The sequence below is a fragment of the Cyanistes caeruleus genome, chromosome 3, assembly GCF_971803275.1.
Source record: "Cyanistes caeruleus chromosome 3, bCyaCae1.hap1.1, whole genome shotgun sequence".
NCBI lineage: Eukaryota > Metazoa > Chordata > Aves > Passeriformes > Paridae > Cyanistes > Cyanistes caeruleus.
Window position 1 is genome coordinate 83,967,284 of NC_141703.1, and position 13,777 is coordinate 83,981,060.

The window sequence follows — 13,777 nt, forward strand, 5'->3', positions numbered from 1 at the left end:
TGCACAATCATGTCAGGTGGGATTTTTTGGTATATGGGGGTTATGGGGGTTGGTTGTGGGGGTTTTTTGCTTTTTTTTTATTTCTTCCCAAGTAAACAGATTGCTAGTATTGAAGTGAATTCAAATTTGTTCAGCATCATTGGCATGAATTTTTTTTCCTTCCATAAAAGTTTTGCTTCAGTTTCTTTTAGTAATATTTGTTGTTGTTTTTTATTAGCATGCCTAGGATAGTGGGAGTAGAGATTATAAAAATTCTTAGCTGGAGTGTCAAATAAGGAAGATTCTACACTGAGAACAGCTTTTCCAAGCTGCAGGCCAGATGGTAGCTTTGGGACTGAGAAGCTGAAAGAAGTAGCTGGAGTTATGTCAAGAGAAATAGTAAAAAAAATAGGAGAAAAAGGAAGCAAGAGAGATTGTCAAGTCAAATCAGTACAAGTAACTATTTGTGCTACCCTTTTCATGTCTGAATGAACAGATGTATTACTCACATAATAGCCTAGCAAACAAATCTAAAGAAAGGATGAGGAACAAGGTGAAAATACAAAAGATTTGTATAACCCTATACAAATATAATTAATTCTGTTCACCTGTGGGATATTGTCAACCCATGATGTCATAACATAAATTTTGAATTAGAGATTGAAACTGCTACTTGTCCAAACCTTTGGGTTAGGAACTACATGGACACCAAAATCCCAAGACAGCACGATGCATTGAAAAGCCAGTGTCTTCTACCAGTGCACCTGGAAACCTCACACCTTGATGTGGCTGCACCAGTTTGTAACCCACACTGTACCACTCCCACTCTGGAACCAAAGCAAGGGCTGGTGAAGTTCTAGCTTCATATTTCAGAGGGACCTTAAAACATTTGGAAGGACAATAAAGTGCTAACATGAAAATACCATCCAGATTTTTCTGGAATTTTTCTCTTTTTTCAACCCCACCCATAAAATTTGACCAGGTCTGCTCAGAATAAAGTTTCTTGCTCAGATGTGAAATTTTAATGTAGGGTGATAGGTTTCTTACCTTCAGCAGCAGCAGACAGGAGTCAAGACATGACTGCTGTTATTGTGCTGTGCTATCACAAAAGAACAAGATGCATTGACCCCTAATTTTTTACAGAAAGTGGCAAAAAAATCATATATATATATATATATATATACACAAATATTGATATACACACGCACACAAGAATTTTACAGTCCAAGTTAGATCAATCCAAATCAGGTGTAGAGCAAACAATTTTAGTAGCAGGCATTGAAAGCAAGTGGTAGCTGAACACCATTCAAAGAGGAATAATGCTGCTGCCATGAATTGATCTCAAAACTAGTAACAACTATTTTTCATTCTTTTAACATGTTCTTGCTGGAGGAGACATTCCAGAGTAGCAAGTTCCACAACAATTTATGGATTGAGAGAGAAGTGGAGTCTATAGGGCTTATTGAAGTTAACTGTAGCTCTTAGCTAATTGTTTAACACTGAGCTTCTGTCTAAGTTTGTGAGATAAAACAGGTTTACATAGCTAAGTTTTAAATATATGACTTGCTTTGGATAACAAGAGGGGACAATTTACAGATTAAAGGAGCTGGATTCTTTTCATATATAGATGTGTCAAACCTTTTGTATTTAGACTTTGTGTTTCCTGTATATGAAACTAGAAGGGGAAATTCCCTTATTGACAGAAGATTGACTATGACTAGCTGGAAGGGAGCAGCAGAATAGATTTTATGAGCAGGATTTTTAAAATTTTTTGAGAGAGCCTAACTGCTTCCTTCCTCAAAAGACAAGAACTGCTGCATTTTGGAACATTTGGAAAACAAACTGTTAGGCTTGGAAGGCAGAAAGGGGAAGACTTTCACAGCTGAAGAATGTAAAACTATGCCTCTCTTTTCTGAAACTTACTGCAGGCTGAGAAATTGCCAGTATACACTGACAAGGTGTGTTTAAAGAAGGAACTACCATTCTTGAGTATTGGGCTTATGACACACCAGAGAGGTTATGAAATCTATAGAGAACATACTGGTATATTTGCTACCTAATAACTTCAACAAGCAGTTAATGTCCTTTGAGGAGATATAGTAAAAATTCTCAATCAATTTATTTTATAATGGAGTTTAAGAGGTGGTTTCATCATGGTCTACAAGCACTTAAGTGAGGAAAGCCATCTGATGGTAATGGCTTTTTAATTCACTGGAAAGTCATAATGAGTTGCAGTGGGTAGAAGCTGATGCTAGATAAACCCAGGCTAGAAACGAGGTACATATTCTAAGCAAAGCTAATTAGGCATTGAAAAAGCCTTCTTGGATGCATGATGGACTCCTCACCTCCTGAAGTCTAAAAGTTGAAGCTGGATATCCTTTACTGGAGTTTGTGATAGTTTAAGCAGAAGCCATAATATTGATACAGGAATTAGTGAGTGAAGTTCTTTATTACATGCTTTTCCAGAAATCAGACAGCTATTTTACTGATCTGCTCTGACCTTAAATCCACAAAGACTAGGAAAATGTTGAATAATTATTTTTTATGTTATTCAGAAACTCCACAGATGTTTGCACATAATGGGATTTAAACAACAGCTTTGTGTAAGTACACTGGTAGAAGAGAGTACTTACGCGAAAGAGGAGACACATTTCCACCCTCCCAAGCTTGTTTTCCAAAGCAGGTTTCATGATAGTTATCCAGAGCACTAGAATGTAGTCTGTTCTTGAAATCACTTTCCAGGCTGTAAAGAGATATATGAATCTTCACAATGAAGAGGATGAAAGGTCGTGATAACATTTATTTTCCACCCTCAATTTTTTTATTGCTGAGTTTAGTCCTGGACACTGGTGCAATGTCTTAGATTGCCATGTTTCCTTTTTCCAACTAAGGCAAAAAATGTTGTGATTGAAAACTCTTGATTTGAAGCAGAAAGTAGTGATTGAGGTTCTTGTTACAAAGCCAGGATCAGTAAACAGGTTTTTTTTTTTCTTTTTGTTTACCTAATCTTGCCAAATGTAAAAAAATTAAAAATTAAAATGCTCATGAGGTTAATATTGGAAATGCTGGAAGAATATATAGTCTCAAACTAAAGACTGAATCAATGGCATTAAAAATCAGAATATTTCCTTGCTTTTTATTTGCAGCGCTTGGGTGAAAAAGAGAGGTTAGGTCTTTGCTTCCTAGGGGAATATTCATCAGAATCCGATCTAACCTTTCTGCTCAAGGATACGGATTAACAATGCTTTTATTTTAGGTCAATGGATACATTAAAATTCTGCCCATTTAATTTGATCTCTCCTGATTTCTCTCAGAAAGTAGAGGGAGTTTGGATACTTGTCAGCACATAATAAAAAAGCAATATTTAGGCTCATTCTGTTGATAAAGGAACTGATACACCTAACTCAGTTTTTACACAAGCTATATAAAATTTTAAAGGACTTTGCCTTTCTTAGCAATTGGATGCTAATTAAAGGTATTGATTCCACTTAATGAGCTGCAAACACTTTTAAAAGGTCTGACCTGAAGTGGGTTATGTGGAAATGTATAGAACTCTCAATATTTTTATTTCATTACTATTTAAGTATGCACCTGAAGAACATTTGATGAAATGTTAGAGAGCAATGAATAACACTAATGTTTTCCAGCTACGTAAATGAGTGGGATTAGAGCTGACAAGTGTTCTCTGTTATTTGGCCACCATTTCACGTTGTACATCCTCAGCTTTTCAATTTATGTTAAAGGGGGTTGAGCTGGAGAACCTGTGCTCATTTAGCAGTTCCCCTTCTCCAGCACTGGCTGCAAGCAGACTACAGGAGAAAAGGGTGAACTGAGCATGCAAATTTGATGCTTACACCTAATACTTTCCCTTCCTCTAACCATCTTCAGGTGAGGGGATTTCCTGAATCTTTATAGTTTAGCTGCTATCTAGGAAATCACAAAAGATGCTTTCCCAAATGCTTCTTTAAAGACTATTTTTCTTAACTCTTGAAGGTATATACAGAAGAAACAATCTTTTTTTGTCTTGTGTAGGTTTGGATGTAAGACAGCATTTCTTGAAAATAAATATAATTGTGAACAGTCCAAATTCAAAACAGTATTGCATAGGGAGTAAAAAGAACTCGCATGTGTTTAAAAGGGTTGAACCACCATGGTTATGAAAAACATGGAAAGGAAAATCTCTTCACTGGGTGTTAAAAAGATATGAAAGTTCTTACTGAATTTTGACATGTATCTCCTGCTTAAAAGTGTATATTTTTTTTGTCCATTATGAGACCTTTCAAAAAATCTGTCAAAGATCAAGTTCCCTAAGTGGCTATTCATCAGAATCATTATTAAAAATTACAAGAAAAATTAATTTCATTTACTTATATATTTTTATCAAAAACTCGGTTGCAGTGAACTCTAGCTCCTTGCTTTTCTCAAATATTGTGAGAAAATTCAACTTCAGTGACATGGTTCTGTATATTCAGCTTGGCAGCTGGTACTGGGAAATACCCCATGCTCACTCTGGAAGAATTTGGGCATAGCAAAGGTAGGATTAGGTAGGATTCATATCTGATTTTAAACATCTCCTATCTGAGCTAGTTAACCAGACTCCAGTTATAATCAAAGATGAGAAACAATGGGTTTTAGGGTGAAAAACATGTCATCTTAAAGAAGAGGTCTAAAAGAGACAGATGTCTCGTAGTGTAGCAGTGCTGTTCACTCTTCCTGACTGAAAGGGGAGCCTAGGGTGACTGGCTCAGATGCAGATGTCTAACTTAGGTGTGATGAATCTCTCTCTAGGGTTTCTCCTGTCCCTCCTTGTTAACTGCAGAAATAATCCTTCTTCAGATTGAAAACTTTGGAAACAAGTCCTGTAGGAAGACAAATATCTTTATGGTTTTAAAGCATTATAAAACTTTTGCCATTTCAAGCACTTGTGAGCAGTGATTAAAGAACATTTCAGCCGCAAGCTGGCACAGCTGTGTACTTTTGCACTGTTGCCTTACCCAGGTATCCTGAGCTCTTTCTCATGCCTTGAATATAATATCATTTTGTAATAACACTCTTATCTTCTTTTCTCGTTTTCAATGCTTGGTTGTTAAAAGACACAAATATGCCCAGAAACAGATGTAAAATTGCTGAGCTTTTCTCAGATCACTCCAGTTCAGTTTCTACTGTGTTCATAGGCATCCTTCTACTTATATTTTCAAATACTTAAAATCTTCATGTTGCCATTTCTTCCAAGTTAAAACTTGGTGTCTTGGTCTAATTTTGATACAAATATAAACTCCAGATCTATCTACAAAACTATAATACAGACAGTAACAACAAAAATGTTATCATGAACTGTAAGACTTTTCATTTCATTTTGTAAATATGTAGCACCTCAGAAGCTTGCTTTCATTTTCTTTGCAGCATGACTGACAGGTTTCTAACTATTGTAAACCAGAAACTATCTGCCACTTAATAAATTTTATGAATGAATTGGTGTTAAGTGACACTAGTAGTGCCAGTTAGAAATACATAAATGAACCATTACAGTGACCAGATACATCACCACAATCATTTTGTCAGTCTCTCTTTCCATAAAATCTATACAGCACTCACAAGAATATCTGAGCTGCTGACAAGGAGCTCAAGAATTTCTGTTTAAATCACAGATGAATCCTGGAAAGGAATACATGATTCTTCACATTACCAGATAACAACATTTGACCTGTCTTAACAGTGCTGGCTTCATGAGCACTTTACTGTATTCTATGAAACTCCAAGGAGAAAATTGATTTTCACACAAAGAAACCAAAATAAGACAGTGAAGGGGTTTCAGAGGGTACAAGTGTGTTGCTTTTCATCCTTCCAAAGATCACTCTTCTTTGGATATTCATGTGGATATGTGAATGCAAGTAAGTGCTTATTCTTTTTTTCTGTGGTTTTCATCAGAACTTACCTTCCATGTTAATTCAAGGAGTATTATCTTTAACCTGGGCATTGATCAGTCATAAAGAACTCTAAAAATGGACTACCTAGACAAGTAGGTGAAGCATAGTTTGACATTTCATTGTAGGGGCTCTGAAAAAGGTGATGTAGTGATGGTTAAGGTGCTGAGTGCTGCTTTACACAGATACCCTGCTGCTAAATTGGTATTTTGCAAAATAATTGTAAGAACTTGATAAGAATGGATGCTACTCTGAAAAATCAGTGAAAATGCCAGCAAGAGACCAATTTTATGCTGTCTGTATGTTTGAAGTGGGTGTTTATTTGCAAGAGAATTGACTGACAATTAGGCATAAAAAGATCCTGTTTGGGGGACAGTCAGAAAAGCTAACAAAAGTTAGTCTTCTAATCTGGATCAGTCTCTGGAGGATCCCTGATATAATGGAGGGCTGGGAAAATTAGTCTTAAGTTGTCCACGACTTGAGTTAGCCTTTGTGGATATCCCTCTGTGAGATATATCAAAGTAACATCTGTAAATGCCTACTATCGTCTTTAAACTGACTGCTCCTTCACATCACACTTAAAGAAATACATTGGCAAAATGGATGTAAATATAAATTAGTTTTGAAGTACACAGAGTTCTAACATTCCCTTTGTCAGCCACAAAATCTGAAGAGGAATCAAAGTGTGGGTGACCTACGTCCCTGAGGTAACTCGAATGACAATAGATAGTTGTGTGGAAGATGGGAATTCAAGGCCAGATTTTCATTTCATCACATAACATCTTTCATGCTGTGCTCCTAGTCTGTCTTCCTTTCATCCATCTCCCGTGTGTGTGATTTAAAGCAAAATGGATTGGACAAATTAGGGGCCTGAGGAGGTACAATAGAATCCTATGTGTGTATATATATATATACAAGCACTCATTTTTGAGTAAGGGAGTGTTCTGCCATTCCAGAGGTATTGCAGGGTACATCCCAGCCATGTACATACATGTACATACACATGATGGTGTGAAATCTAGTGCAAGACCTCTGAGGTGTGCCTTTTGGGAATTGACATGCTCTTTGGAATCTGAGGGTGAGAAGCTTTACTCTATTATGTAAGAGGCAGAGGCCACTTTCATCTGGTGTCTGGTAGAGGCCAACAATCTGTAGCAACTAGGCTGAGTCAACTGAGCTACCTTTTAGACTCCCTAAAGTCATATGTTGTTGACTTTCTAGTTTAAGAAAAAGCTCCATAGAATTTACATTCCCTTGCTCTAAATTGGCTTCCACTCAGAATCACATTTCCACTCAGCCATTTATCCTAGCAAACCACGGAATCATATAGAATTATAGAATGGTTTGGGCTGAAAGGGACCTTGAGGGTCATCAGGAGTTCCAGGCTCCCTGCTCTGTTTCTTTTAGCAATGATATCGCACTGCAGATGTATCTTTCTTTGCAGTCCTGCTCTACTTTCTATTCTTATCCACATGTCAAAACATCTTCAGTACTGCACTGTAAATCCTGAGAATTCAGTGCAAAATAATCAATAAACATGTTGCATAAAACAAATACTTAGGTTTCTTATAGCTATATTGTTGCAACTATTGAAACTCATGGCAAAAAAGGATTTTATTGCTCAGTTATGTCTCAAAAATCACTTTTGCCCCATCAGATTCCAGTTGGCTACATTAGTTTTTACTTTAGGCTGTTGGTAAAAATCACCACTTTCTCTGAAGGTCAGAGGAACTATTTTAGGAGGGTGGATTTGTATTCTTTTGTGACTGATTGTCATAGCTAATGGAAAATGGCGACTGGTTTTGTTCGCAGTGGGACGTGTCTGTAAGTAATTATTAAGAAAGACTAGAAATTCGTATGGCTGATTGTCTCTTCTTTTAAAACTATAAATAAAAACTGAGAGCAATTAGGGCTAAAGGACAATCTGGATGTAATTTGTTTTCAGTGCCTAACACAGCAGGACTCTAATTCAAATGGTGTTATATGCCATGATATGATATTTCCACAGTTCTGTGATTCGCAGATTTGAGCCCAGAAAAGCTCAAATGCTATAAGAGGTTATTTCTAACAAAGTGGACTTCTGGAAATGTTTGAATTGCATGAATTTATTATTTTGTGATATATGGCACGGGTCCCCACATGAAGGGCTTTCCCAAAGCTCTGGCAAACAAGTTTTTGACACAGCTTCATCCCAAGAAAAATCTTATCTACAATAAAGCTAGCCCAGCTATAAAATACATCATAAATACAAGGTCTCAGGGACAAAAGTAATGTATTCTGAAGTTAATTTTTTTAAAAAAAATATTTTAGAATGACAGGAAAAGTAAAATATAAAGAGGCAGAACACCCTCCAGCAACAGTGGAAACACTAACAAGGATTATTTATCACAAACAAAAGACACTCAAAATGACATGGCAAAGCACAACAGCCCCTAGTTGTGCAGGGACTGGGTTACCCAATTATGCAATTCATATTGGAGACAAATGATATCTTATAAAGCTCATGACATGTTAAATGCTCGGTTCTGAACTGCAAAATGCCTGAAGTTTTTAAATTAGAAATGCAGCTATGTCAATTAGATGCAGCATATAGTACTTACACTTTCTAGTAGTACAACTGGGGAAAAATACCTGGAAAAAATAAGATTGTCTGTGTGAAAATTAAATGAGCTGATAACTTGTGTACATGTGTGGCCTGCAATTTATCTTCAGCTTAAAAGGTAGAATAAAAAAAAAAAAAAAAAACAACCCAAAACTTTTCAGATATTTTTTCAACTCTGCAATAACTTTCTTCATTTACTCTGCATTCGGATTACTTAGTACTTTTCACATCTTGTTTAGGTTATTTGTATATAATAATATAAAGCAAAAAATAACATTTCAATGTTGCTTGATCTGTTATTTTGATCTAGTGTCACTGCATTTAGATCTTTCTTCAAACTCTCACTTTCTCACCAGAATAGCAAAACACTTTCAATAAGTTATTTGGGATTGCCAAAACCTGTGTTGTGACTAATTTCTGCAAACACGGAAGCAGGTCAATTAGCTCAGCTGCTTCAAAAGGCTTCTGGTGTTCCAACATAGAGGATGAGATATATCCCTAATGTCCTATTTTTTCCAACCAGGTGTGTCTCCAGTTTATTACCCTGACTCCTGCTCCTCAGTGCCACCATGTGTGTACTCCATGAAGCTGTGTTACAGCCTAGGACGGCTGTCCATTAACAACAGCACCATGGAGTAACTGCAGCCATCATCATAAAAAGCCCCACAAAGCAAACAAACCAAACAATCCAAGAATTACCCTACTTAGGACTTCTTTTGATGAGTAGCACGGATGTTATTTTAGACATATCATTCTGCTTATCCACAGAAGGGCAGAGGAGCTGGGGAAGGGTCTGGAGCACAAGTCTTACAAAGAGAGGCTGAGGGAGCTGGAGCTGTTTACTTGGGATAAAAGGAGGCTCAGTGGCCTTCTCACTCCCCACAAGTACTTGAAAGTAGGTTGCAGTGAAGTGGGGGTTGACCACCCAAGTAACAAACAATAAGACAGGAAGAAGTGGTCCCAGGTTGTGCCTGGTGAGGTTTAGATTGGATATTAAGAAAATTTCTTCCTCAGAAAGGGTTTATATATCCTTGGCCAAATTTCTGCTTTCTAAAGATCTGCTAACCAAGTACTCTGACAGCTGCAGTGCCTCTCCAATTTTATTCCGGAAAGGGACGGAGGAAAAAAACACACATACTTCTCTTCCTAACAACTGACTGGATGGTGATGCTGCTCAGATCTGCCAATGGTGATGATCTGAGGCAGGGCTGGTATGCTGTCTCTAATTTATTTTGGCCATCTGCTTTTCCTCCTTCTAATTGGTGCACGTTAAGAGAGAAAATATTCTTAAAGAGCATTTAAGATGAGGATGCTCCTGGACTCACTAAAAGCAGATTGAAATGTAATATTTGTTTCTCATTGGGCAGATTGGTCTGTATCTCAGCAACCATTTCATATTTGGCAAGACTATTTCTTTTACATAAAGTGATTACATGTACTAAGGTCGTTATTGGTATGAAAGATGCATTAGTAAAAGTGAGAAAAGATCTTTTTTAGCAGGTTCTGCACACTTGTAAAATATTTATGTTGTAGCCTTCATATACTGCAGTTTATTTGTAAACATTGAGCTTTATGTGTCCTACTAATGCTCAGGAGATGAAAAGTGTATTCAAACAGGGGCCCTGAACAGGGGTTTGTGCACTCAGATCCTTCACTCTGAAACAGCTTTAAGGTTTGTCCATTGACTTCTCTCATCATCTCAGGGGACACCTTGTGAAAGATGCCTGAAGTTTAATCTGCTGTACTTTTCTGACCCTAACACCATGGGTTTGCTCATGGGGAGTTAATTTTATTAAAACCTGAGCTCTCATCTGAGAAATTTCACAGCCACGAAGAAGTTTGCCTTCTGAGCCACTGCCATTTTGCAGATTGCAGGAGTGGGAGACAGCTAAACATTGTCAAAATAAAAATAGACAATGTAATTCTTGTTTCCCCTGCACTTTGTGGTGGGATTCATGTTTTCTATCTTAACCAGCTGGCAGTGCAGGCTGAACTGACCTTCTAAACTGTTTGAAGAGAGGAACATCCACACAGGTGACTTGGTTTTCTCTCAGAGGTGCTTCTCTTTCTCTACCACCTTCAGACAAGAGCCTAATAACTACCTTAGACTAATCTTTAAGGAGGTAAAGAAAAGCAACACAAATTATACTTTCAAACAATTTTTTTTCTAGCGAGACTGACATTAGATTTTCAAATAGCACCCAAAAATCTCTTTGTTCAAGTATATAAACACAATTTAGTGTTTATTCATTTTGTATCATGAATATGTTTTTTATAATATAGATTAATCAGCTTCTTTTTATGAAGTAAAACCTACCCACCTGCCAGTACTTTGCTGTATTGTTTTCAAATGTCATTTTTCCCAACAGTAATCTTAGTTAAGATGCCTTGTAATAATAGCTACGCTCTCCTAGTAGATAAGATATGAAATTTCAGTAACATACAGTATTTCTCACTGACACTGTACTTGCATTTCTTATTTACAATATTCTTCAAAGAATTATGTTCTTTTTTTGTCTTTACCATTTTACAGGGCACTGGTAATAATATATGGATTCTGTTGGAGATAGAGTATCACACAAGTATTGGATGAAATATTTACCCAGCAAACAGCCTTACTGGTAAGTCATTGTATTCTTCTCTTTTGCCACATTTCAGGTCCAACAATGTTAAGGAAGGTTTATAATCCTGTTCATTTGGATGTTTGCTAAAAAAACCGAACAAACAAAATAGAAAAAATCAAATTAAATAGTATATTTTTAATATTTGCCATTCCCTTTCCCAAATAGCTTCAGTACTACTGCATCCTATTTCCTTCCTCCCTTAGTTAAATTTTTAATTTCCACTTTGTGCCATTGCATATCATGAGGCTTTGTAGGTTATTTTACCTACAGGTACTCCCTCATCAGAAATGTCCAAAGTTCAGTTTCACAGGTTAATGCAAGAGTCATAAAAATCCTTGCTATTTTTTTTACTCCTCTTTTTCATTGTTTTGTTGGCTTGTTTTTGGTTTTGTTTTTTTAATTTTAGGACTGGTCTTGTTTTATTCACCATAGATATTGTGCTTTTGGTTTGGTTTTGATGCTAAAGAGTGTTTGTGGGGCTAGAAACATCAGTGCAGCTTTGATTTGTAGCTGATTAATATATGTAAGGTACTAAAGGTATTTGAATAGAGAATATCTTGAAAATCACACATTTAAAAGATTAGTTATAAGGTCAGTGGACAAAACCACCCAAGCTATAGTCCTATTAGCACTTCTGGTTCCTTGTATGATGTTGAATGAGTAATTTCTGAAGAGCAGGAACTGTGTGTCTGTGAGGAGATAAAATAATGCATGTACAGTAGTGTATGAACTATTCTTCTTCACCAAATTGGAGTCCACTAGGTAGCTGTTAGTGACTAAACTCCACTAGGCCTGATAAAACCTATTTCTTCTTAAAATATTTCCAAAAATGAATAATATAAAATATAACTTTTTTGTTCCAAATGGAGCTTCTTTAACTCTTTCATTTTCAATAGTCTCTAATGCTGATTGTTACTTTCATCCATTGAGTGTAAGATCTGCACTTGAAATGCTGTTAATGCTGGGATTTTGTATCAAATATGTGGAAAAGAGACAAAAGGTGAAATCACCATGTTTGAGTTGCTAGGTTGCTGTATAAAGATACACATTCTAGAGACTGATGAAATACAAAGGATATTTTTTTGTTAGCCACAGTGACTGAAATACTCGACACTTTGAAATGCCTTGAGTTGAAAACAAATAGGTCTCTTCTGTTAAGTCTCCATCAGGAGGAAAGAAAATATCTGGGAAAACTATTAGCGTTGTATTTTCACACATTACCTGGATATGTACCAGGAGGAGGGGATTAAAATCTGTCCTTGGCAGAAGGGGGATTATTTCCACAGATACTGTTCAAAACTCAACTGGACAAATTCCAAAGCAACCTCACGCAGTTAGATTTTCTTTTGAAGTAAGGGTGAACTAGACATCCAGAGGTCCCTTCCAACCTAACTTATTCTAACTCTCTGGGGTTCTGTGTAGTTGGGTGAAATGTGTGATGATCAGAAAACTGTTTTATGATATGCACACACCAAGGTGCTTTACTTAATCTTCAAGGGAAATTACATGTTTTAATATTCAATGGATGAGAGCAAGTGGACTCTAAAGATGCTGAGGGAAGTTGGGGAGCCAGAAAAGAGGAAGTGGGATTTCTTTAGTAAGGTTAGGATCCAGCTGTGGAAGGTAATTAGGTACCTAATACCATAGATGTGCACATAATTTGTCCTGTGGTTTTAAGATTTTATTTTAAATGCTTTTGTTTTAGAGTATGCCTTGCTCTCAGAGGTCTGTATGATCACTGGCTGCTTTGATCACTGAAGGGCACAGATTTTTACATGCTGAGCAAAACTTAAGCTCACTTGGGGAATCAGGACTGATTTTACAGAGGGAAGTCTGTCCAGTCTCCCTAGAAGAGGGCCATAAAACACCACAGGGGAAAATGAGTGAAGAATACTATGTTTCTGTAAAATGGGAAAATGTCATTTTGCAGTGTGGATGAAAGTACAGCCTGCAAAATGCAAAATAAACCACCTGCTATGCTCTGTTCAGTATTGGTACAACCTCAGGAATATCCATGACAGGACACTTAAATAAGCTGGACATAAACCTCTGAGGAGAAGCAAGGATGAGTATGAAAGGTTCATGAGCAAGAATGAAAGGAAAGGTGTAATTGCTTGAGCTGATTTACAGTGATGAGTTTAAAATAAATGATAGGCCTTTCAAAAAAAGAAATAAATGCTTTATTCTTTCCATTGAAGTCATACTGAAGAGAAAAAAATGTTGGGAAATTAAACTGAAATCAGTTCAGGGCAGGTAGCAGAGAACTTGGACAGATTGGGAAAATATAGTGCTGGAATACACTGTTTGGATATATTGTGGAAGGCTTTCAGAATAAGTTGAAGAATCTTCAGTCACATATAACTGATCCTTGTTGGGATGTAGGATTAAATCCATCTCCTGTGGTCTTTCCTGCTTTTATGCTTGTCTCTAGCCCACTGCTGCTGAATCCAGAGCAAAAATTACTAGTGGATCTTATTCAAGGAAACTGTGGTTTAGAAAGGGTGTGGGGGGGAAGGGAGGCTGTGGATAAACTCCCCTCTCTCCTGTACATTATAGTGGCCAATAAATGCAAACTTCACCTGTGAAATCTGCATTGTCTATCACAGGAGTAAAGAGCATTTGGCTTGGTGGAAGCTGGATCCCTGACT

At 36.8% G+C, this 13,777-nt stretch overlaps 1 protein-coding gene across 1 annotated transcript in view; it reads left to right on the plus strand.

The window, feature by feature from the left end:
• Nucleotides 1-13,777, plus strand: part of TENM4 (teneurin transmembrane protein 4) — a 1,355,518-nt gene that overhangs the window by 609,780 nt on the left and 731,961 nt on the right. The window contains exon 6 of the mRNA XM_086882312.1: nucleotides 11,039-11,126. The gene's annotated coding sequence lies outside the window, so the exon portion shown is untranslated. The remainder of the gene's footprint in view (nucleotides 1-11,038; nucleotides 11,127-13,777) is intronic.